The 25289-nt window shown below is 48.4% G+C and overlaps 1 protein-coding gene and 1 long non-coding RNA gene across 5 annotated transcripts in view; one reads left to right on the top strand and one right to left on the bottom strand.

Annotated features, from left to right (window-relative positions):
* The window catches only part of GALNT16 (polypeptide N-acetylgalactosaminyltransferase 16), a 90926-nt gene that overhangs the window by 13977 nt on the left and 51660 nt on the right, over positions 1–25289 (top strand). The window lies entirely within an intron of this gene.
* On the bottom strand, positions 18723–22334 carry LOC139045705 (uncharacterized). The gene is made up of 5 exons (XR_011504647.1): positions 22242–22334; positions 21862–22015; positions 21306–21414; positions 19302–19386; positions 18723–19000 (listed from the first exon to the last, which is right to left on the bottom strand). It is a non-coding gene; the product is annotated as an uncharacterized lncRNA (long non-coding RNA).

Raw genomic sequence — 25289 nt, forward strand, 5'->3', positions numbered from 1 at the left:
GGGGAAAACAGACTTTATGAATGATCTTAATCCCCTTATTTCTTGAATGCAGGATGGGGAACCTTAGAAGCCTGAGAGATATTCACAGGTCAGACAAAGGGGTGGGGTGGCGACCAGACCTCAGTACCTGCCGGAGCTGGGGAAGAATCAAAGGGCTGGGGTGGGGTTTGGCAGGTTTTACACACTAGACGGACGTGGACTGGGGAGAGTCTCTGCAATTGGCTTAGGCCCTCCAGATTCCAGAACCTCTGAGGTCAGGGAAAGCCTTGGTGTTACCTGCGCCCCAGAGAGTACCATGCAAAGGGATCAGGCCCACCCACCTGGGATGGAATAGCTTGCAATAGTAAAATGAATCAACTAGATCAATATATATCAGCACAAATGGAGCTTAGAAACATGATGCTATGGGGAAAAAACGGATTGCATATGGTTTAGTATGATACATTTATGCAAATTAGAACAATGTGAATCTGTTGCGTCTGTTGCTCCTGGATGTGTGTGTGTATGTACCCATATATATCTCAAAGAGTAACAATGGACCAAAGAGGGTACACAGCACATATGGGACAGTGAGTGTTCCTGGAGGAACACAGGGGAGGCGACCCACAAGAAGTTTGACTTTATTTGTAACATTTTATTTCAGTTGTTTCTTTAAAGGAGGGAGGCTTGATGCCACTCTGACAAAATGTTAGCAGTTTGTTAATTCTGGTGGCAGTGCAGGTGATTCTTAGTCTTTGTACTTTTTGGAATTAAAAAAAAATCTTAGGAGCCAGCCCCATGGCCCAGCGGTTAAGTTCCTATGCTCCGCTTCAGCAGCCCAGGATTTCTCCAGTTCGGATCCTGGGCACGGACATGGCACCGCTCATCAGGCCATGCTGAGACGGCGTCCCATATAGCACAACTAGAAGGATCTACACCTAGAATATACAACTATGTACTGGGGGGCTTTGGGGAGAAGAGGAAGAAGGAAAAAAAAAGAAGGAAGAAGATTGGCAACAGATGTTAGCTCAGGTGCCAATTAAAAAAAATCTTAAATCTGAAAACATCTTTAAAGAAAAGGAAAGGAAAAGCTGGTGCCTGATGGTTGCTGGGTCTCAAGTGCACGAAGATGGGGAAAGAGGTGATGGAGGACAGAAGGCAAGATTCCTGCTCCCCCAGCGCACGCTGCCCCACCCCACCCCCCCGCCCCCCCAACCACCAGTAAAGCCTGTCCCACAAACAGCACTGTTTTCACTTGCCTAGAGGACAGCAATGATGCTTGGTGCTGGGTGCTCTGGTGTGCTTTCTGTACCTGAAGATCAGCCGGGGAGGGGCTGGCACTGCAGGGGTGGGGGCAGAGAAAGCACTTTCTCCAGCGAGGCCCAAGAGCCGGGGGAGCAGGAGGCCAGGGTAAAAGAAGAGTCAGGAAGGGGATGCCGGCAGCTCAGTGGAGGAGTACTGAGAGGCAGAGACTGAGAGTCCATCTGTGAAAGGGCAGGGACAGTAAAGAGGGGCGTCTCTCCGCCCCGCTCAGAGGGGAGGGCACGACTGAGTCTTTTGGTTGAAAGGTATGAGATCAAAGACAAGGAGGTTTCTCTTTATTGTTCTTTTTTCTCCCTTTAGACATAGTACACGTTTAATATACAAAAGACAGGAAATCAAAATGAAGGACATAACAATTGCTCCAAATCCCACCATTGGGGCTTACCACTATTAACATTTTGCTGAGTAATCAATTCAGATCTTTTTGGTGGATTTTTTTAATCATACATTTTATGTTGTTTTGTAACTGGTTCTTTTCATTTAATGCTATCTCATGAACACCTTTCTATGTCACAGTCTTCTTCCAAATATTTTTTATTGGCTGCCCAGAATTTTACTAGGCTAATGTTCCATAGATTATATAATCATAGTTTGTAAATGCTGGATATTTAGATTAGATTGAACAATATGAAATTGTTGTTTTAGGTCACAAATTGTCAAATATTGGCAGTTTCATATTGTTCAACCAAATATGTTTTCCAGTTTTTCGTTTTTATAAACAACACAACAGTGAACATCCTTGTTGGTAAATCTGTACACGTAGTCTTGATTAATTTCCTTAGACAAACACCTCAAAATGGAGTTGTTGAACAAAATATCAAAAAATTAAAGGACATAGTGGCATGTGGTAAAGTTGGGCTGGCTCTGCTTTGGCAGCCCAGGTTCATGGATTTGGATCCCTGGTGCAAACCTACACCACTTGTCAGCAGTGCTGAAGTGGCAACCCAAGTACAAAACAGAGGAAGACTGGCACAGATGTTAGTTCAGGGCTAATCTTCCTCACCAAAAAAAAACCAAAAACCATACAGATTCTCTAGGGCTGGGATTAGGGTGAGGTGAGTGTTGTAAGTGCAGGGCTGGGTCCTGTCTTTATCTAAAATTTTAATATTCTGTTCATTCTGAATTTTTGCATTAATTTTAATTTTTAAAAATATTTCATTAAAATGTGCTTTATCTTGATTTCTGAGTTTTGTGGCGCCTCCTTACATTTTGCACCTGAGGTGAGTGCCTCACCTGCCTCCCCGAGTCCCAGCCCTGGAGAACACTAGAATTGACCTTTGAGAGTCGTGATGAGGGAATGCTTGTAAACCTCTCAGAACAGAGTCCATAGAAAGTGTGCTCTGTACATGTTATGTACGTTTCCACTCAGAAAACACTTGTCTTCTACTGGGTGACAAGCACTAAGCTGGAAGCTGGGGTGCCAGGGTGAATAGACTCAGTTCCTGCCCTCAAGTTGCTTGGGCTTGTAGGGCGCTGTGAGGGTAGGGGAGGATGGGGAGCCATCGGAGGGCATATGCTGAGTGTAGCCAGGGCTTTGCCGCCTTCACTGAGGGCATGGAACATGGCCTGAGTCTTTAAAGATGAACACATGCTGGTTGGACATGGAGAGAGAGGAGCGTCTGGCAGGGGATGAGGTGCCACACGGTGAACCCGATTCCAAGTCATTTCGTGAGGTCCCAGCCTGGGATGGGAGGAGGACTCGGCCAAGGGTGAGACCGGTGGGTGGGGGGAAGACATTAGGATCCCGCCCTGAGTCCATATGTGTTCTGTTCCCAAGCCACACTGACCATAGGAGAGCCCAGCCTCGAACGGTCCACTCACTCCCAGCGGTGCCACCTTCCCTGTGCAAAAGATAAGGGAGATACTGATGCCTCAAATTGATTGATTCTTCTTTTCTTATTTTTAGTTGTGGTAAAATGCACATAACATAAATTTTACCATATTAACTATTTTAAGTGTACACAGTGGCATTAAGAACATTCACACTGTTGTGCCACTGTCACCACCATCCATCTCCAGAGCTCTTTCATCCTCCAAAACTCAGAATCTGTATCCATTAAATGCTAACTGCCCGTCCCCCACTTCCAAGCTCCGTGGATGTGCCTCTTCTAGGTGCCTCCTGTAAGTGAAGTCACATAGTATTTGTCTTTTCATGACTCGCTTATTTCACTCAGCATAACGTCCTCGAGGTTCATCCATGTTGTAGTGTGTGTCAGAATCTCCTTCCTTCTTGAGGCTGAATAATATTCCATTGAACACATCTATCACATTTTTCTTATCTGTTCATTCATCGATGGACACTTGGGTTGCTTCCAACTTTTGGCTACTGTGAATAATGCCATTGTGAACATGGGTGTCCAAATATCTGTTTGAGACCCTTCTTTCAATTCTTTTGGGTAATACACAGAAGTTCAATTACTGGATCATTTGGTAATTCTATTTTTAACATTTTGAGGAACCGCTATACTGGTTTCCTATTCTTAGTGGTTTTAACAGATGAGGGAGCTGAGACGCCCAGCACAGGCCCTAGTAAGTGTGCAGTGAACACTGGTTGACTGCATGAGGCTCCCGGAGGTCGACTAACTTGCCCAAGGCCCCAGGGCTGGAGGTGAGGGAGGGGGACAGAACAAATTTGAACCCAGGAACCAACCCCTGGGGCCAAAGGCTCTTTATTTCCAGGCTGTACCCCCTCCCTGAGAGGGCCTGGCTCTCATCAGTCCTGGGGAGGTCTCGCTCTCTCTTCTACCCCCGCTTCCCTCCCCTTGGGGCAGAAGCTGAGGATACAGCTCTCAGGGAGCCCCAACCCTTCACAGCAATCAGTTGCAAAAGTTGCCAGTGATGGTTGTGGCTCTTGGGAAGAAAAAGGGGCAAGCAGATCCAGCATCGGTCTCCCAAGTTCAGGAGAAAGAAAGCTTGGGCCGCTCACGAGTAATAAAAACTCAGATTCTCTGCCACAGGCCCACGCCATTCCCCAAGGCCCAGGACGCCTGGGGATGTGTCGGCAGCCCAGCCGTGCTATAGATTGCTTTTCCTTAGCTGTTCCTGCACACCCAGTGGACATGGTCCGCGTTTGTACGTGGCCTCCCCAGTACCTCGTATGTGGTGCGCACTCGGTGACTCTGGGACGATTGAACCTACAGGGCCTACTGTGTGCCAGGCCTGGGGCGAAGAGCTCGACGCGTGCTCTCTGACTTAACTCTATGAGCTAGGGACTGTCAGTGTCTCCATTTGACAGATGAAGAAACCGAGGCTCAGAAAAAGGGACTTGCTTGATGTTGCAGCCAGTCGGTCGCAGTGGTGGGACAGCAAGCAAGCCTCAGGGCTCCTCACCACACACTCATATACGGACAGGGAAATCCGTCTCATCTCCAGGCCTTGTGAGGTTTGTGAGGTCTCCCTCGAAGCTCCCACTTGACTCCCAGGAGCAGGAGGAGGAAAAGAACCAGAGGAAAAGATGGGCGATTCCCAAGCCGGTGGACCCCAGCCATCTGCTTGTCCGCCCTTCCCACTTTTCAACGTTCTATGAGCACTGGCGGTGGAAATTTCTCTCCTTTGTTGCCAGCGGGGCTGTGTGGTCATGACAGCAGCCCAGCCCTCCAGCCTTCTGGGCTCCACATGCTCACGTGACCCGGGGAGACGTGGCTCACTCAAGAACACTGACATCACTCTCTCTTCTCCCAGGACACTGGCCCATGGCATTTCTGAGACCTGACACTTCACAGGCCTGGGGAGCCCAATACAGTCCCCCCTCACTCCAGACACAGTCCTCTCCGGAGTGTGGGTTGCTGGGTAGGAGCTGAGCCTGTCCCCAGGGCCTGTCTAAACCCCAAGCCACCATGATGGTCATTAGAGAAATGATATTCATTCTAAAATGACTTCCTGCTGGTGAGTACTTGCATACACAGAGCACCTCAAAGACCAAGTGTTAGGACTATTAATTTTCATAAGTTGCATGGTGGGGTTTGCCCCAAAGGACCTCCGAGAGACGTCAGAATTGACAAAGATTGTGTCTGCACCAGCTGACTTTTTTTTTCTCCACATGCAGACAACTCAAGCTGCATGGTGAGATTCCCTACCCTTCGGAGGGGCTGGAACCTGGGACCACCCTGGTCCTGTAGAGATGACTCCTTGTAGCTTGGACTCCACTGTAGTCCAAGCACACTGCCTGCTTCGACACAGTGTTGTGTGTTAGAGCACACAGGCCTGGAGTCAGCCCGTCCTGGGTTCGAATCCCCCATTTTATTGATCTCTTATTGTTCACTGTGCCCCGGCCACATTGCCTGCCTGTCTGTCCATCAGTACATCAAGTTGTCCTGCCTCAGGCCCTTTGTACAAGCTGCCCCTTACCCCTGTCCCCAGAGCTGAGCTGACCATGACTGGCTCCTCTCTCCAGGCCTTTACCTTGCTTTATTGCCTTCCGCACACTTTGCACTCCTGGACACAATCTTGCTTATGTGTTCTTTAGCTCTCCACCTCACTCCCTCCATAGAATGCACAGCCCAGGAGACGAAAGACTGTGTGTGGGGTTCACTTCTGTACCCCCAGAGCAGGCCTGCCATGTAGACACCTGTAAATATGTGTAGTTCTCATGAGGCAAGTGACCTGACCTCTCTAAGCTCTCTGAGCCTCTGTTTCTCTGTCTTTGCAGGGGCCATAATTAGCCACAAGGGTCACATTAAATGAGATGTACCATACGCATGGGGTGTGGCACGGAGCAGGTACATCACGAATGATGGATTGCCACTGCCCTTCGCTCGGGTTCCTGGAGAGCAAAGAACATGTCTGTCTTGTGCCAGACATGCCTGGCTCCTAAGGGGCTTGCGGTAGAAGCTGGCGGAATTGGAGGGGGGCTGACCATTATTGCTATGGCCACTGTTTCTCTGCTTACAACTTGGCCCGTCGTGGGCCGCATCACCATGTCTGCATTCAGGATGCTGCCGTGTTTGCAGGGTTCAGCCTTGGGCTCTTAGAGGTTGTGGGCTCAGGCAGGTGAGGCTTGGTGGAATACGCCAGGAAGCTTTTCCAGGGCAGGAAAGACAAGGTGATGGTCATCACAGGAATTAAGACCAGGGACTCTGGAGTCTAGCTGCCTGGGTTCAAATCTAGCTCCACCACTTACTAGCTGTGTGATCTTGGGCAAATTATTTAACCTATCTCTGCCTCAGTACCTACATCACCGGGTGGTTATGAGAATTTGTTTATTTACTGTAAGTGGTGCTCTTCGAATGATGCCTGGCACTTAGTAAGTTCTATGTTAATTTTGTTATCGTTATTATCCCTCTGCTTTCTCAGCTTCCCTGTGTTGGGTCTTCATTCGGTTAAGATATATTTATTAAGCGCCTACTGTGTGTCAAGAACTGTGCAGCGTGCCAGGGAATCAAAGGTGAACAAGACTTCCTGGCCTTGCCCTAAACGGGCTTACAGTCAGCAGGCGCGAAGGTGAGGACAGAGGGGTGGATAAATACCGAGGTGGGGGGTGGAGGCAACTACCTAACAAGTATGATCCAGTTCTGCCGCCCCCTCCTGATTCGGAAAAATGGGTTCCTGCCTCAGGGTGCTCACACCTGCCCTGCTGGCCGATCTCTTTGACCCTCTCCTGGGAGCAGAATCATTCTCACTTCTCAGAGCCAGCAGGGGCCATGGAACCCCTGCGCCTCCTCCTTGTCTCTCACTCAAACACCTGCTGCAGATCCTCGGAAAGGGGTGCCTGCTCGCCAGCCACAGGGAGCAGGGAGCAGAGCCGCCCCCTTGACTAGCAGCGAGGCTGTGCTGCTGCCATCCAGCCCCAAGGGGCCCAGGGGCCGTTGCCATCAGCAAGAACAGACGAATACAGCTGTCCCAGGAGTGGGGCTGGGGCGACAGTGTGGTTCCGGTAGATGCCATGGTGTTCAGATGGGTCTAACTGAGGAAGCCCCAGCTCACAGGACCCCCAGCCCGGGGTCGGCCCCTGGGCTGCCACTTCAGGCAATTCACGCCACCCGGCCTTTTCTGAGGATTATGATGCTTGGGAGCCAGAGCAAGGAGACTCTTTTTTTTTTTTTAAATTTTTATTGAGTTAATGATAGGTTACAATCTTGTGAAATTTCAGTTGTACATTATTGTCTGTCAGTCGTGTTGTAGGTGCACCCTTCACCCTTTGTGCCCACCCCCCACCCCATCTTTCCCCTGGTAGCCACTAATCTGTTCTCTTTGTCTACATTTTTAAATTCCTCATATGAGTGGAGTCATACAGAGATTGTCCTTCTCTGTCTGGCTTATTTCACTTAACATAATTGAGCAAGGAGACTCTTTACATGTGGCTGTTCATTTGTGACAAATGCCCTCGGGCAGAAAACTTGCCACCCCACCCTGCATGTGACGCTGGGGCCTCCAGTGAGCACCTACTCAGGAGCAGGGTCACTCGTCTAGCAAAGCGCCGGGACTCCAGGTTCCCTGGTACGGTCAGCTCTGTTCCACTGCGGACCGTCAGCCTGGGCAAAGCGTGTGTCTGTTTTATGTCTGTTTCCTCAACTACAAAAGAAGGACAATGAAAGTAAAGTGCCTGCTATTTGGAGAAGATTGTTGTGAGGATCAGATGAGATTGTGCGTTAAAACATGCAGTATTGGGCTTGGCTTTATTATCATTTATTATGCTGTTGTCATTTATGATTATTATTTTCCAGGGACATTTAGGTCATGGCTACAGCCCGTCCCACACGGAAGTAGGATGGCTCTCATGTAAGAAGGGTCCTTTCATTTCTATAACAGACTGTGCTACGCCCCATCGTCCGCGTTTCCATTTTAGGGGGGCTGTCGGAGTTGCAGGGAGGAGAGGCCCATCCCAGTTACCTCGACGCTGCGGACCTGGAACTGCAACTGCAGAGCCAAGACTCCTTTCCCGTCCCTCGCTCAGGGACCATGTCGTCCTGCACACAGAGGCTCTGTCTCCTGGGGACACGCCCCGTGTTCCTCACTACCCTGGTTTCTCCGTACTTCTGCTGGCATGTGGCCCGTGATCGTGGGGACCCCAGATCTGCCTCGTGGTCTTCAGCTCAGTGTCTTCCCAACCCATGCAGTCTCTCAGGTTCCCAGCTCCCGTGAGAGGCTCTGATTGGCCCAGCTCATCCTGCTGAGCCTGGCCACAGAGGTTAAAGGTCACCAGCCAACACCTAGGTGGGCTGCCTTTGGCTCAGGTGCCCACTCTGGTCAAACAGCTGTGGCAAAGTGCTCCAGAGTCTCAGGGCACAGAATACACAGATTAGGGCAGCAGGGGACATGGGGATGGGGTGGGGGCAGGGGCAGAGTCCCTTAGAAAGGGGGTGGACACAGGAAATCTCTGGAGTGATATTAATGTTCTATTTCTTGCTAGGGATTTGGATTACACAGGTGCATGCATTTATCAAAATCCCTCTAAAGTACTCTTAAGATTTGTGCTTTTTACACACACACATGCACAAACCTTAAATTCTGAACTCTAGTTAATGATGTGCATGCTGATGTGTTTAGGGGTGAAGTATACTGCAGTATACAGCTTCCTTTCAAAGACACCAAAAAATTAAGATGGATTGATCGACAGATGAAAGCATGGATAGAGGGGTAGATATATGATAAAGCAATTACAGCAAAATGCTAATGGTAGAAGCTAGGTGGTGGGTACATGGATGTTCACTATATAATTCTTTCAACTTTTCAGTCCACGTGAAAATTTTTATAATAAAATGTAAAAGTTCTAATAGAAAAAGAGAGAGCGTGTGAGCAGGCAGGCACTGACTGGCATCTCAAGATGATTTGCTCTTTCTCTCGTCAAACACGCAGGACGCTGGCGCCCCAGGCCTGCTACAGAATGCTCAGCATCTCTTGACCAGCGTCTAACTCCTGTCAAAAGCTAAGATGAGCTGATGAATAATTGAGAGAGTCTCCAGGATATGTGAGTCACTCACCACTCCTGGTTTTCCCAGATCAAGTCCCCACATCAAGCCAGGTCCCGGAAAGTACATCCCTGGGGGTGATCCGTGACTTTGCTTGCTGTTGCAAAGTCTCTGTAGAATTACAATTCTGCATCCCACTCTCTCTTTTATAGAGCCCCTTTCAGCATCTTTAGTGCAATCACCATTGGCATCATTGCTATTTTTCCATTGTGGGGGAATCCCCAAGATAAAGTCCTTGATGCGGGGGCCTCAGGTCTGGGTGCTGTTGCAGACCAGCACGGTGGGCCTCCCCCAGATGCTCGGTAAGTGTTTACTGGCTAAATAAAAGGCTGCGTGAACTGCAGACTTCAGTGCAGGACAGAAGCCTCTCTCTGCTGGCTGATAGTTAAGCTTTCTTTTAGCAAATAGTGAGAACTAAGTAGTGCAAGTGCTTCCCTTTTGGTGTAGCCAGAAGTTCGATATAGCAGTCACACCTGCTCTGGTAGCCTGGGGTCCCTCACTGGGCCTGGGAGGGCTACCCACTCCCTTCCTTCCACTACTCTGAATTTTTTGTCTTCCTGTGTCTAGTCCTATGGGGAATACATAATAAATAAATGAATAAAGTCAAGTCCAATTCTTTCATTTTGCTGTTGAGGAAAAACTCAGAGAGGTTAAGTGACTTTCTGACGGTGAACAGCAATCTGCTGGGCAGCAGAGCCAACATCCGCCTTTCCTGCCTCCATGGTTCTTTCTGCTGGACCACACTGCCTCTAGTGTTCAGATCTGAGACGAAGCCACAGCTTGGAAATGATGCACCCGCCTCTAAGTGAGATCCGCCAACCGAAAAACCTAACAATAGGGCCCAAATCCAGTAGAAAAGTCTCCACTTGATCCTCAGCTGGGTACTGAGTAACCAATTCTGAGGACTCAGAGAAAGCCCCCCATCGTGCCTGGAGCTCTGAATTGTCCCTGACGTTTCCTGAGTCCTGAAAGACTGTGGTGGTAAGAAACCAAAATGTTTCTTGGAATCAGTGACCCTACGGTCCAGAGCAAACTGGTAAGGGTATCCGCCACTGCCTCACTCGAGTAGCCGCACCCCACTTTCCAGTAGGGACTGGATGAAGGGCGAGGTGAATCTGAGGAAATGACCTGGAAGGCCACCCAGTGGCCTGATTTGCTGGGGAGGAAATGCAGGACGGAGAGAGGTCACTTGTTTGCAGTCACGCAGCTTGTTTCGGCAGATGAGGGCCGGGATCCAAGCCTCCAGGCCTCCAGGCCTCCTGGCCTCCTGACCACAGCTCTTCCCACAATGCCATGCTGCCTGTGTAGAAAGCCACAGGACAGTTGTTCTGCGTTAAGGCAAACCAGAAGGCAGTTGGAACAGCTCCACAGCCAGCTGCGAGGAAGCCTCTGATGCAATTGGTGGTGAATGAATTTAGTGGAGATGCTACCAAACCCGACCCACACGCCCAAGTCAGGCCCACCAGACCATGGTGCTCCCGCCAGTAACCCCAGCCCCAGCAGGTCCTCAAGGCCCAGCGAGGCAGGTGGCACTGCCTTCATTCGTTCTGCGATGAGTGAGCACCTAGCCTGGCCCAGTGAGCTGTGGCCCCAGACCTCACTAGTTTATATCCTGGAATCACTTGGAGATAACGAGATTCATGGGTCTTTCACAGTGTACATCCTCAAGGACCAGAAGGTTCCAGTAGGTTTTCATCAACCCAGAACTCTAGGGATTGGAAAATAGTTGGTCTCCACAACATCAGAAACTTGAAAACTCAGACCAGGGTCTTCAGAAGTCAGCACCCAGATGATGAGAGCCTGTGGGCGTGGCCCAGATTCACGTTTGCATCTACTGTTGACATGGGCTCTTTTCCTGGCCAGGGGATAGAGACCTTTAATTGTTTTCCCTTTGGGGCCTCTGAGGGATGCTGAGGTGCTGGAGGCCTTGGAGAGGCTGAGTGACTGAGCCCCTGTGGAAGGCATCGCTTTGGTGGGACCGCCATTTTGGAGTCTCTGGTTGTAAGTTAGCAGGAGCAACTTAAGTCATAGGAGAATGTTTTGTTAGGATACCGGAGAGGCTGGGAACCAGCCGATTCAGTGGTCAAAACCTCTAAAGGCTCCACCTTGCTAGAAGGCTCAGACTCTACAAGTCTCTGATCTGGTCTCAAGCCGAAGGCCGGGGGCATGGAAGACTGGTGCTAAGTCCTGTGGTTGCCCTTTGGTGGGAAGAAGTAGGATGTCTCCAAAGTGGCCTGAAGGGAGCCCTCTGGCTTCTGTGGTGGTGTTGGTGGGGGGTGGAAGGAAGACCCTTGGATTTACCCTCCCAGTGAGGTTGCCCTCAGAGACAAGAGGCAGTTCCCTAAAAGGAAACCAGGCTGCTCTTTGGAAGGGGAAACGGATGCTGGGCTTCCCAAAATAAAGGCTGTCTTTCATGCCCAGTCTAGAAATTGTCCTGAGCTATTTTTTGTTAATTAATTTAATCCGAACATATGCTTTGTAGGTCAATGTCAGTGATCTAATGGGGAAGATTCTTAAAAGCGAAAGACAGTGTCACAATGCTGGTTATTGTGGCATACCCATATGTGCGTCTTTATCATCAGAACTCAAATTTGTAGATGCTCTCAAGTTTGCACTTTGACCCACACTGTCTCACCCCATCTTGGCGAGGTTCCTGGGAAGGGGTTGTTTTACTGGATTTCGTGCTCCCTGGAGAAGAGCCCTTTGCCTCAGGAAACCAACATCTTGGATGGCCTTGCAGGCAAACAGGAAGGTGGGGGAAGAGAAAACTGACCCCAGACATCAGAACCGAACCCAGGCTGCCTGCGCTGGGCGGAGCTCTGCAGGGGGTACTCCCAGAATCCTCTGTCTTGGGTGCCTCACCGGAGGAGCGGAGACAAGACATCGGCGTGGGCTTTGCCCCTTGGTTTCGCTGTTGATGATTTTAAATTGACAGAAGCAAATGAAAAGGTTATAAAAATAGTAAGGCTCACATTGACCCCGAGATGCTGTGGTGGAGCGTGATTGAAAGATGCACATTAAGAACGTGGCTGAGGGCACCTTCCAACACCCAGACCTGCTGAGGGACGTTCCCTGTACACTTTACCTCCGGCCGGGAACAAAATCTCAGCCCAAATGGTAACGGTCTCGGAAAACTACCAGCCCTTGAAAATGAGGAAGGAGATTGAAAATGCTATTTCAGCCCTCTCTGAAAAGAATTAAATGCCAAAACCCGCCATCTCGCTTCCATTATTGATGACAGTTAAATTGTGTCAGAGGAAGCACACGTCACCTGGAAGGCTCCCGCAGTTCCAGGACCCACGGAGCTCCCTGGACACCGTGATTCTCCGAGGAGGAGGGTCCTGTACCCACGGGGCAGGAGAGAAGGCTTAGAGGCTTCCAGACCCCCTGGGGCTCAATGACCCTCTTTTCATCTTTAAATTCTCAACTTCACTGGTCTTCACTTTAAGGTTAAAGAATAAAGGAGATTCTTTTTGGAAGGGCTGGTCTTTGTTTTTCTTTGTAAGACTTAATATTTTAAAATTTTACTTAAAAATGTTTGAGGTTTGTCCCCAAAGTCTCCTGGGGGTACTCGACTCTGACTCCCCCCATCTCCACACTGGGTGACCCCAGGTGGACCAGCTGTGCAGACAGCTGGGTTGGTGAGGTTGCAACCCAGTGAGACCAGGGCCTGTCTCTACCTCTCTTGCTCTTGGCCAGGGCAGTGGGCGGGGGGGCGCTCCTTCCACAGATATACACCAAGCCTGACCTTGACCCTGGCCTGCCAGGCCTGCGCTCGCTGACCACTGGGCACAGAAGCTCAGGCAGGAGAGCAAGTGTGATGGGGCAGGACAGACCCTTACCTCTGCCAGGAAGGCGCAGAATGATAGGGAACAGGAATCTGACGCCCTGGGTTTCAGTCCCTCTTCCCTAGCTGTGGACTCCCCTCGAATCTCCATTTTTAAGTCTATAAAACAGCTATTATAAAACACACACAGGCTTATCAAATGCAGTAGTGTGTGTGAAACTGCTTTACAAACTGTCTAGTGCGATGAAAGCATAAGGAACACAGTCATTACTGTAGCGGGTGGCCCAAGTCCTGTAACGGGGGTGGCCCACAGGTACTGCTAACTTGGGAGGGGTCAGATGCCCCTCCTGGGCACAGACCAGGTGGCCTCCTGATGGGTTCCTCTTTAAGACAGGAACCTGGGCTGGGAAACGGGACCTGTGGATGGCCTTGTCCCCGCCTTGACACTAGCTTGATAATAGTTGCTATTTATAGAGTGTCAACTCTGTGCCCAGCCTCATGCTGAGCATTTGACACACATGATCTCATTTTCTTCTTCTTACAACCCTGTGGGGTAAGCACTGGAGCACAGAGAGGTTAAGTTTCTTGCCCAAGGCTACACAGCCAGTAAGTTGCAGAGCTGGGTCTCCTACCCAGGTTTTCTCATTCTTAAGTTAAGAGTTCTTAGCCAGTATGCCAGACTACCTCTGTGTTTCCCATTATGATCTCTGCCCTTGGACGCAGGGAAAGAGGGGGGTCAGCTGCTTAATGGTGTTGCCTGTGCTGGGCCCTGCTCCTCCTGGGAGAAGAGACCAGGGCCCAGGCAGGCAGGGCAGGGAGCCAGGCACCACCACAGAGCCTGGGGGAGCATATCCGACTGCTCCTCAGCTCATCCTCCATCTCTTGAAGACACCAAGGCGGGGCTCCCTCCACGTCCTGCACTGTCTTGTGCCCCACAGGAAGTCCTTCTTTATGCCTGACCTGGCCAGCCTCCTGCCCCAGCCTAGACCCAGCGGCTCTTTCTCTGCTCTCTGGGGACATTGCCCATAACAACGTTCCTTCTGTGTAAAGCCCCTCATTCTTTGCTCTTCAGTCTAGCGAGGTTGGCTCCCCTTCAAGCAAGCGGTTTGCAGGGGCCCTGTGGAGATGCTGGCGGATGCCTCCTGGGGACAGTGGCTTCAGTTCCCATTGTCCCACTGGGCAGCCTTGTCCCCATGTGGAGACTTGGATCACAGTGCTGAGAGCACAGACGTTTGGCTAATCTTTCTCTACAAAGCGCAATGCTTCCTTAATGACCTGCAATGAGAAATGTCTCTGCAGGTGATGAGAAAATCAGAAGGAAGAGTCCATTTATTAAGCCCTAAGTTTGTGCTGTGCGCCTGTGCTGATCACTGTCCACGTTTTACAGTGTGTAATCCTCATGACCCCCACGCTGCTCCTTTTTTTTCCAACCCAGTTTATAGATGAGGAAGCTGAGACTTAAAGAGTTCAGTATGTTGTCACTGATCGCATGGACAAGTCGGTAGAAGAGCCGGGATCAGTCCCTGTCTGTCTTGCCCCAAGGCCTGGGCTCTGAACTCCTCCGTATGCTGTTGCCCCGGCCCGCAAAGAAGGCCTGGCAGGCCCTTCAGTACACAGCAGGAACTGCATCGCCTTCTCGCTACTCTCCACCTCTTAATGCCTAAACCAGATAGAAAAGGGATTTCTTTGTGGCTGCTCCACAGGGTTTAGCACTTTCCTTTCAGACAGACTATTTCTTAAACAGGCTTGGCATTTTACTCCCTGCGTATTTCAAAGTACAATTGGACAAACCCAAGCCATTGGAGTCAATTAGATAGTGGTTTCTTCCCGGGCTAGCATTTATTGAGTACTTAATGTACGTCAAGCACTTGGCATTAATTTTTTTTACTTAGTTCCTGTAGTAACCTGAGTTAGGTGGTGTCATTGTGCGGTAGGGCAGTATGCTGGTTAAGCACTTGGCCCTTAAAATCAGGCTACCTGCTCTACTGCATGCTAGGTGTGTGCTCTGTATGACCATGGGCAAGTCACTTAACCTCTCTGTGCCCAGTTTTCTCATTTGTAAAATGATGTAAAATCGTCACCATAGGAGAGCTGTGAGGATTAAATAGGTTACACAATTTACTAAGTTATACAACTGCTAATGTAATTTAATTGCCTCCAGCATATCAAGTAATTAAAAACCTTTTAAAAGTCTAAATAAATATGCACTGCAGGCTGGCCCAGTGGCATAGTGGTTAAGTTGGCGCACTCTGCTTTGGCGGCTCAGGTTTGCAGGTTCGGATCCTGGGTGCAGACCTACACCACTCATCAAGCCATGCTGTGGCAGCGACCCACATACAAAATAGAGGAAAGATTGGCAGCAGATGTTAGCTCAGGGCCAAGCTCCCCCACCAAAAATAAAAATAAAAAATAAGTATGCACTGGCCTCTCACTGTATTGATTCAACAAAGTCGAGAATATTATTTAGATATAAAATGTATTTTTTTGTTCCTTGCTTACAGCATCCCTACAGCTGTTTCCTTAATATTGAATACTGCTTTAATTATTCTAATCTCACTCACTGCAAATACTTCCACCTCACCTCGGTGAAAATAAGTCTTTCCCTGTGGCTTCCCTTCAGAACGGTGGTTCTCAGCCTTGGTTGTACACTGGAATCACCTGGGAAGCTTTAAGACCACAACCCAAAGACTGAGTTAATCAGCCTGAGGTACAACCTGGATGATGGGAGTTTTAAAAGCTCTCCAGCTGATTCTAATGTGCAGCTAAGGATAAGAATCACAGGGGTTTTTAGAGAAAGGAAATCATATCAAAATCATTAGGTAACACAGTGGCCATAAAATGAAATATGTAAAGTAACTTGGAGCAACGCCTGGCGCTATAGTAAGCTTCGGTTGTTTCAGACCCACTTTCCAGACGAGCGCAGTGGAAGGTAAGGTAGCTTGCCCAGCTGAGCTGGGAGAGCTGACATTTGAACCCAGTGAGTCTAAGGCCAGGACCCAGGCTGTTAACTACTACCTCCTCTTATACCCCCAATTCTGTTACATTTTTTTAAAGACCACTTTATTGGGGTATAATTTACACACCATAAAATTCACTGATTTTAAGTGTACAATTCAATGACTTTTACTAAATTTATAGAGTTGTGCAGCCATCACCATAAACAAGTTTAGAACATTGCTATTATCCCAGAAAGATCCCTCGCACCCATTTAGTCACTTCCCCTTCCCACCCACAGCCCTAGGCAACCACTAATCTGCTCTCCGTCTCTAAGGATTTGCCCTTTTTGGATATTTCATATAAATAGAATCGTACGCTATCTGGTCAGTGTCTGGCTTCTTTCACTTCGCATGGCGTTTTCAAGGTTCATCCATGTTAGAGTTTGTATCAATAGTGTGTAGCTTTTTATTGACGAATGGTATTTCCTGGCATATACGGAACACATTTTGTTTACTCCTTTACCAGTTGACAGACATTTAGAGTGTTTCCACCTTTTGATTATACCTTTTACAGTTTTAATAATTCATTATGAAAAATTTCAAACGTGCAATGAAGCCCCACCGACCCACCAACCGGCTTCAATGCTGACCGTTAACCTCCATTGTTGTTTATCTACACCCTCCCTGACATCATGTCGTTTCGCTCTTCGACTTCTTCCTTTAAGCATATGAAGCTTTATTTAATTTTGAATAGGTAATATATTCATAAGATTCTAAGAGCAAAGAGTATAAAAAGATATACAGGGAGAAGTTTCACCCTGGAAACTTCTATCCCCCATCTGCTCAGTTTTCACTCAGTGCCCTCCAACTACTGTTATTTTCGTGTATTCTTCCAGAATGCATATGAAAGAAAATATGAATTATAGTCTGCCCACTTTCTACACAAAAGGTAGCATATTTGTTGTATATACTGTTTTGTACTTTGATTTTTTTTCACTTCATATTATAGCTCAGAACTCTTGTCGCATCAGAAGATAGTTTCCTTATTCTTTCATTTTTATTTTTACAGCCTCATATTATTCCATTATATGGATGTCCCATAACTTCTGTAACCAGCCACCTGCTGGTGGACATTCGGGCTGTTTCCAGTCTTTTTCTATGACAAGCAATGCCACGGTTCATAAATTTGTACATACATCATTTCTCACTTACACCAGAATATCTATAGCATAAATTTTCTGAAAAGGAATTTCTGGTTCAGAGAGTATATGCTTTAGTAGCATTTATAATTTTCATTGATCTGCCCTCTTTAGCAGTTGTACCAATTTCCACCCCCACCAGCAATATATGTGATATGGTACGATTCCCCATTGCCTCACCAAGAGAGTGGCTTTTTAACTTTTACATAATAGTTCTGTTTTTCAGCTCTTGCCCCATTTTCTTTCTTTCTTTTACTTATTTTCCTTTAGTTTATACATTTTTATGTTAAGAATTTTAGAATGGGTTATTACCTGCACACCTTAAGTCGTTTTTTAAGGCTTTTTTTTGTTAATAGCTCTTTTGAGATAGAATTCACATACCATACAGTTCACCCATTTAAAGTATGCCCTTCAATGGTTTTTAGTCTGTAGCTCATTTTTAATGCTCATCTCTAACCTTTTAAAAAAATGTTTTTTCTAATTATAGAAGTAATACCTGTTCACTTCAGGAAACTTAGAAAAACAAAAAGCACCAAGAAAAATAATGTAGTGCCATCACTTAAAGATATCCACTGTTAGTGTTTTTTTAAACAAAAATGATACTTAATGTCTATACTATGCTGAGGTTTGCTTTTGTCATTCTCAGTTCTTTTCAGTCTCTCACTATGTCTTCAACCTCTAGGTCAGCTAATCAACATGATCATCTTTGACGATGATAACAGCGGCAATAGTAGTGGTCATACTCCCTGCTTCCTGTGAGCTTGCTGTGTGCCAGGCACTGTGTTGCATACTTTATGTACTCAGTCTCAGTTAATCCTTGAAATAATTTGGTGACATTGGTACGAAGTTTATCCCGTTTTACAGCTATAGAAACTGAGGCTCAGAGAGGTTAAGTAACTTGCCTAATGTTAAACAGGAAGCAAGTGAAGGAGCCAAGACTTGGATTCTTATCTGTGTGACTTCAAAACTCCTGGTCACTAACTCTACTTCAGATGAAAGACCTTCAGGACTGGTTCAAAGAAATAACCCCTCTCTGAGAAGAGTCAGGAGGTCACAGGGGTTACAGACCCTAAAAGCAACCTTGGGGCGCACCAACGCCGGCTCCGGAGGGCCCACTCTGTCTCGGGGTGGGGCTGTCTCAGGCCCAGGGCCCTTCACGTGCATTTGCAGGATTTTCTCCTGGCTGTGTGGCCCGCTCTCGGCCCCTGGAGGACCCCTCCCTCCTTCAGCTTGCAGAAAGGGAGTGGAGGGGCTGGGGGATGTGTTGCTGGAGAAGTGGCTGACGTCACAAGAAGACGTGGGAACCCCTCTGGGACAAGTCATTTCACAGCTCTCCCAGCCCCAACCTGTTGGTAGAGAATAGTGGAACAATTGCAAGAGCCCCGGGCTCTGCACTTCACGAACACCCTCCTGTCCTCTCTCTCACTTCCCACGTCCCCCCACCACGTTCCAGGCTCTCAGACACTTTGGGGGTATCTTGCCCTCGGTTCGCCAAGCCCGATAACCAGCAGAAGGCTCCTGGCTGTTAGCTAGAACAGCAGGCTGGCTGCTTGGTTGCCATGGCAACAGCGGTTGTGAGTAAGTGGTCCTTGCGGCAGAAGACAATTTAATAAACCAAATTTTGGGGCCCAGTGGGGAGACCTGGTAGAGGCTTTATTGGGTACCTTCTGGGGCTGGGGCTGCGGGCAGGGGGCGTGGCTGAGGAGGGCTGGAGGCTTCTGTTCTGCAGAGGTCCGCCTGGTGATGGGAGAGCTGCATCTTGTGTCCTCAGAGATCCTGAGACGCAGCTCCAGACATCACCCATGCCTGGGCCCTTGCACTTCTGCTTCCAGCTATGATGTGTCAGAGCAGCCCTTGTGCTGAGAACAACTGGAAAATCAGGACGAAGCATGAAAAATGTCTGTGTGAGGTCAAGACTGAGGTGGACAGGGCCATTGTCCACTCCTAGGGACCCATTTCAGTGTGTGTGGTGGCCCAGGGGAAGCAGCATGCTGTGTCTGTGTCTCCGTGTCACTCTTGGCTTCTGAGAGACCACACTTAGCCGGCCATTCCCTTCCTTTCTCTGTGCTGGGGCTTCCTTCTCCCTGACCCTTAAAATTTGCAGGGCCCAGGGCTGAGGGCTTGGACCTCTTGTTTGTTCTGTCTTCGCTTGCTTCCTAAGGGATCTCACCTGGACTCTTAGGTTCCCAGGAAACAGGCTCTGAGCCAGAGACTTGCACGCAGCAGGTTCACTGGGAGTGCCGTGGGATGAAGACCTGTAATGGGGCGAGGCATGCCGAGGGCAGGAGGGAGAAATTGAACTGTGATCTGTGGCAGCAAAGGCTTCAGCCTGCAGGGCTGGGATCTGGGGAGTGCCAGTGCCTGTGCTTTGCAGGAATTCTCTCATTGAATCCTCATCAAGCTCTTGTGGAGGAGGTGCTGTCATTTTGCACCCATTTTTCAGGTGCAGAGGTTGAGGCTGGAGGAAGTTATCCAACTAGCCCCAAAAGAGGAGCTGGGACTCAGACCCAGTCTGGTTGCCTCCCAGAACCCTAGCCTCGCTTCTGCTTTGTAGAACCTTTAAAAGGCATGTTGAATAAACTCTTGGGCTGGGTCCCTTGGAGGCCGTGCCAGGGTCTGCAGCCCGGCCACTTGCTTCCCTCCCCACTGGCACCCTAGAATGCACACCTGCAGGGCTGCTCGAGGCTGTCTCCAGAGCCCCTCACCCTGCTGAGTAGACGGAACACATCCCTCCAGGGGTCTAGGGCAGCGCCTGAGGCTCCACAAAGCTGTGAGAGTCTCTCGTTTCCTTTAAAGATGCATGAGAAGTTGTACCTACTTCTTGTTTAATGGAAAAATAACGTCCTGTCTTCCAAATCTTTGAACAAAAGGAAGAGGCACTGTGATTATCTCCTGTCCTTGCGTATCCCTGGATGGGTCACCTCATATGCTTGAGGTTCACAGGCCCTCCTTTGAGAAGCATGGAGCTAACCCTTTATCTAATAGATGTGAGACTGAGAATGAGGGCAGGAGAGCAGATTCTCCCTGCCCACCACCTAGGCGTGGAGCAACTGCCCGCTCCCCATCCTTCTTTCCCATCCTCCCTTATCACCCGGAGGCGCTGTGACTCACACTGCCCTGGGCTGGCTGCTGACGACCTCAGCTTCACTGTCCTACTGTCAGACGTGGGGTGGGGGCGTGGGTGGAAGGTGGAGCCAGAGGGCCCTCCCCCGATTCCCTCCCTATCTCCTCCTAAGACACTAAGGCTGTGTGTTTCGTGTTTCGTGTCTGATGAGCTGTTCTCAGATAATGAAAGAATTCAAGCAGCTCCAGAGGCAAGATGAAGGGATGAGGACCCAGAGAGCCAGAACTTTCTTTTCACCGTCCTCTAATGGCTGCTTTCAGCACATAAGTGTGCAAACTTCAGGAAAAGACGTTTCCCATGGTGCTGCCATATGCCACAAATAGTTCAGAATTTTTTTTCTTTTGGTTAGGAAGATTGGCTCTGAGCTAACATCTGTTGCCAATCTGCCTCTTTTTTTGCTTGAGGAAGATTGACCCTGAGCTAACATCTGTGCCAGCCTTTCTCTTCTTTTTGCATATGGGTTGCCTCCACAGCATGGCTTGACGAGTGGTGTGTAGGTCCACACCCAGGATCCAAATTGGTGAACCCCAGGCTGCCGAAGCAGAGCACGCAAACTTGACAACTATGCCACCAGGCCAGCCCCTGGTTCAGAAATTTGCACAAGCAGAAAAGTCAATATCAAAATAAGCAAATCTCTAACCTTTGGGGGGAACTCCTCTGCCTTTCTAAAGAGGTTTTGTATTTTAAGTATATGTGCCTGTGTCACACACACAAGCACACCAGCACACACACATGCGCTCTGATGCACACAAACATGCCCATGTCCACACAAAAGCTTGTGCCCATGTATGTACAGAAGCACACCCATGCCACCAATACACGCCCATGCACACACACAAGTGCATCCATGTACTCATACAAGCATGCAGACCCTGAACTGGAAACCCTGACCTGAGTCAGGACAGGAGTGAAGCCATTCTTGCCCTTGCTGTCTCTGGGACAGCGGCTGTTGGTGCTGCTGCTGCTGCCCAGGCCACCTCCAAGAGCTGCTGTTCCCCAGGGAGCAAGGTGACATTCTCTGGTCTCTCAGAAAGCGATTCTTGCCTTTACCTACTCAGAGCCCAGAGTGATGTCTGAAGCCTGCAGGAGAGTCTTGAATGTAAATTTGGGGGAGGGCCAGTGAAGCATCTGCAGCATTTCCACAGCATCCTCCGTGGGGCTAGAGGGAGAGACGGGTAGGCTGGCTTTAAACACAACCTCCTGGGTTTCACTGAGTTTTGAAGTGCTGGGCATCAGTTTGGGACCCACAGGAGGAGGGCTGAGGATGGGTCTTTGTGGGTGGTGGGGGTTGGCGATGAAGGAGGGGCACTGGTCCAGTGTGGAGTCCCTGGGGTGGGGTCTTGCCCAGACAGTGGGGGGAAGGAGTGACTGCACAGGGGCAGCAGCAAGGGCATTTGTTGGCTCATCTCTGAGAGGACCAGCTGGCACTGCTTGGTGTTAGGGCTGTGGGCCGTGCCCCTAACCTTGGTTCAGCCAGAGGACCCAGGAAGGACTGGAGCTTAGCCGATCCCTCCAATGGAACAAGAGCCACACGGGACTGCGGAAAGGGCACCCATCTGAGAGTTGGGGGACTCTGACAGTCCTGGTTCCACTCCCTCGTTCATACCTCTGATGAAGCACTTCCATCCACTGGGCCTCATTCTCCTCTGCTGGCCTCTGGGGCAGCTCTTCTCACACAAGTCACTTACTTTACTTGTCCCGGGAGGCCAAGGTAATGGCAGGCATGGTCTCCATTTTACAATCACAAAAGCAACACAGGCCTGTTTTACCAAATGCAGTAACACAGAGCTATCTAAAGAAAAAGTTAGAACTCTGTCTTCCTGCCCCTCCTCCCCACCCTTCTCCAATCCCATCTCCCTGAGCTAAACATTAACAGGCTGCCATGTCCTTTTCTATTCTTTTCTCCATGATCGTAGAAACGCAGACACACATACATAGCTAGTCTCTCTCCCTTGCTCTCTCCTTACACAGAAAATGGAATCTTACTTTAGAAATGATTCTTCAACTTGCTGTTCCCCTTAAGATATTGGCGACATCTCTCCAGGACAGCGTGCTTAGATGCACCTCATTCTGTAGAATGCCCTACCAACCACTTGTTGAACGTTCGCCACTAATGGACATTCAAGGTATTTCAAGTCTTTGCCAATACACACAGTGCTGTAACAGACACTCTCCTGCACAGGACTTCACATACTCATGCTTTTATTTCTGTTGCCTAAAGCTCCCAAGCTTGGATTACTGGTCAAAGCTCTGTGTATTTTCAATTTAAACACACCTTGCCAAAATATTTTCCCCAAGGTGGTGAAAATGAGTACCTCTGTTCCCCGAGTTTCCTGCAGCCTCACCAGCAGGAGATGTTTTTATTCTTTTTTTCATTTTTGTGCAACTGACAGGTGAAAACAGCATCTTATTTTGATTTTCAGTAGCGAATCAGTTGTTTCACGTTTATTGACAGTTTGCATCTCCCCTTTAATGAGTCGTCCATATCCTTTGCCCATTCGTTGTTTGGGTTGTCTGTCTTTTTCAGATCAGTTTGCAGGAGCTCTGAGCATATTTTAGGGATTAACCTTTTATCTGTCAAACGCGGTCTAAATATTGAGTCATTAAATTATAGGATGTTATTTGTCTTTAGAATGTGTTAATAGTATTTCTGCCATAGGAAGATTTTTAATTTTTGTATAGCCTAGTCTATCTACTTTTCCTTAATGGCTTATGGGATTCCCACCCCCCTTAAGGATCTCCCTCACTATTTGGTTATTCTACTTACTTTTATTATAATACTTTTATTGTTTTTTTTAAAGATTTTATTTTTCCTTTTTCTCCCCAAAGTCACCCGGTACATAGTTGTGTGTTTTTAGTTGCGGGTCCTTCAAGTTGTGGCATGTGGGACCCCGCCTCAGCATGGCTTGATGAGCGGTGCCCTGTCCGCGCCCAGGATTCGAACCGGCAAAACCCTGGGCCACCAAAGCGGAGCATGCGAACTTACCCACTCGGCCACGGGGCCAGCCCCAACTTTTATTGTTCTTATATAATTGCATTTTCAATTCATCTGGAATTTATTTTAGTATCTATTATGAAGTGAGGGCCTATTTTTTTTTTTTATTTGAATAGCCGGTGATGCCAACAATTTTTATACCAAACTATGTTTTCCTCATTGGATTAGAATGTCGATTTGTCATATACTGAGTTCTTGTATATGTTATTTCTAGATTAAATTCTGTCCCACTTATCTGTTTGTCTTTTTCTCAGCCAGTTGCCAGTTCCATATTGTTTTGATTATAGTGGCTTTGGAATTTGTTTAATAACTGGCAAGGCAAGTCTCCTCCATTGTTTGTGGCCTTCTTTTTGGGGTCAGGGGGTGGCGGGAATAAAGAGGTTAGGGTTCTTTCCAGATGTTTCTTCTTCCAAATGAGCTTGAAACTCTTTTTGTCAGGATGAAAGCGGAGAAAGAGGTGAACAAGACTTGTGTTCCCACTGGGAGGGCATCCATTTGGTCTCCCATGAGTTTGGAAGCCCATGGCCCTCCCACTGTACAGGGCTGTCGTGGGCGTGCACTTGCTGGTGATCCTGCAAGCCTATAGGAGTGAGGTGAAAAAGATACAAGCAGCTTTAACCTGAGCTTGGAACTTCCCTTATGCAGAATATTGTTGTGTTTTCTCCTTGGGAAAGAAATTCAAATTCATATTATGTTCATAGGGTTTGGTGATTATGTTTAAATTTAAAATATATAATGGGGGCCTGTCCCGTGGCCAAGTGGTTAAGTTCCTGTGCTCCGCTTCAGCTGCCCAGGGTTTCCCTGGTTTGAATCCTGAGTGTGGACGTGGCACTGTTCATTAAGCCATGCTGGGGCGGGGTCCCACATAGCACAACTAGAAGTACCCACAACTAAAAGTATACAACTATGTACCAGGGGGCTTTGAGGAAAAAAAGGAAAAATAAAATCCAAAAAATAAATAAGTAAATAAATAAAATATATAATGAATCAGAGGTAACTTTGTGTTGGTTGATATGCTGCAAAAAATACCCTGTACACACCTCTTTGGTTATGTAGGTAAGTTTTGTTTTGTTTTGTTTTGTTTTAAGAGATGCCAAGAGGTAGAGTTGCTAGGAGGGTGTACACATTTAACACTCACATAGCTACTGCCGAATCGCCCAGCTCTCTGTGGGGCTGTCCTCCCAGGCTCCTGCAGCCTTCCTCACCCTGTCAGTTGGCCCCTGCTTGGTTTTCAGAGGCATAAACGAGGTTGGTTCACTGTACAGCTGCTGAAGAGAGTTATTAAAGGGAGTGGGCAGCCAACTTGGAGTTGGCACAGTAGTCCTGTGTCCCATCCCCACACTCCCTCCCTGCCCCATTCAGCCACCCCAAAGTCACAGATCATACAAAGGAAGAGGTGCCAAATTCGGGTCTCCCTTCTGGTTCTTCTTCCTGTCCATGGAACCCTCCCGACTCTAATGCTCTCAGCAGTACTCAGTGTGCAGGCAATTCTCCATATTCTCACACACACACACGCTCCTTTAGAAGGTTTGCTGTGTGGCGGTGCCCTGGGAGTGCTGAGCTAGATTCTATCCCTGGCTTTGGCCCTTTTTTTCAAAATCTATATTTAACTGGTTTGGCCCTAAAGGGAATGAGCCAAGTCAGGGCCCCAGTGAGTGCCAAAGACTTGGAATTGCGCCAGGGGTTCCAAATGTGGAGTCCAAGAATGGACCTCGGGGAGTTCAGGATCTCCCACAACCTGCAGCCGCATGTGGGTTGATGAGTGCTTCTCTTCTGAGGAGCTCATAGCTTTTAACAGGGTTTCAGAGCAGGTGTGTGACCACCCCTCTCCCCCAAAAAAGGTCAAGAACTAATGCCACAGAGACAGAATAAGTAGTTTTATCAGCAAGCAGAGGGAAGAAATAGCATTCTAGAATCTAGGGAGGGCTCCTTAACAAGAAGGGATGGGAGGCGGAATGCAGGCAAAATTTTGTGTGAACATACCCTCTGAGACTAAGACACAGAGATTTCATTAGATCCCCAAAGAGTTCAGAAGTCCC

This window comes from Equus asinus, chromosome 7 (genome assembly GCF_041296235.1).
Source record: "Equus asinus isolate D_3611 breed Donkey chromosome 7, EquAss-T2T_v2, whole genome shotgun sequence".
In the NCBI taxonomy this organism is placed as follows: domain Eukaryota; kingdom Metazoa; phylum Chordata; class Mammalia; order Perissodactyla; family Equidae; genus Equus; species Equus asinus.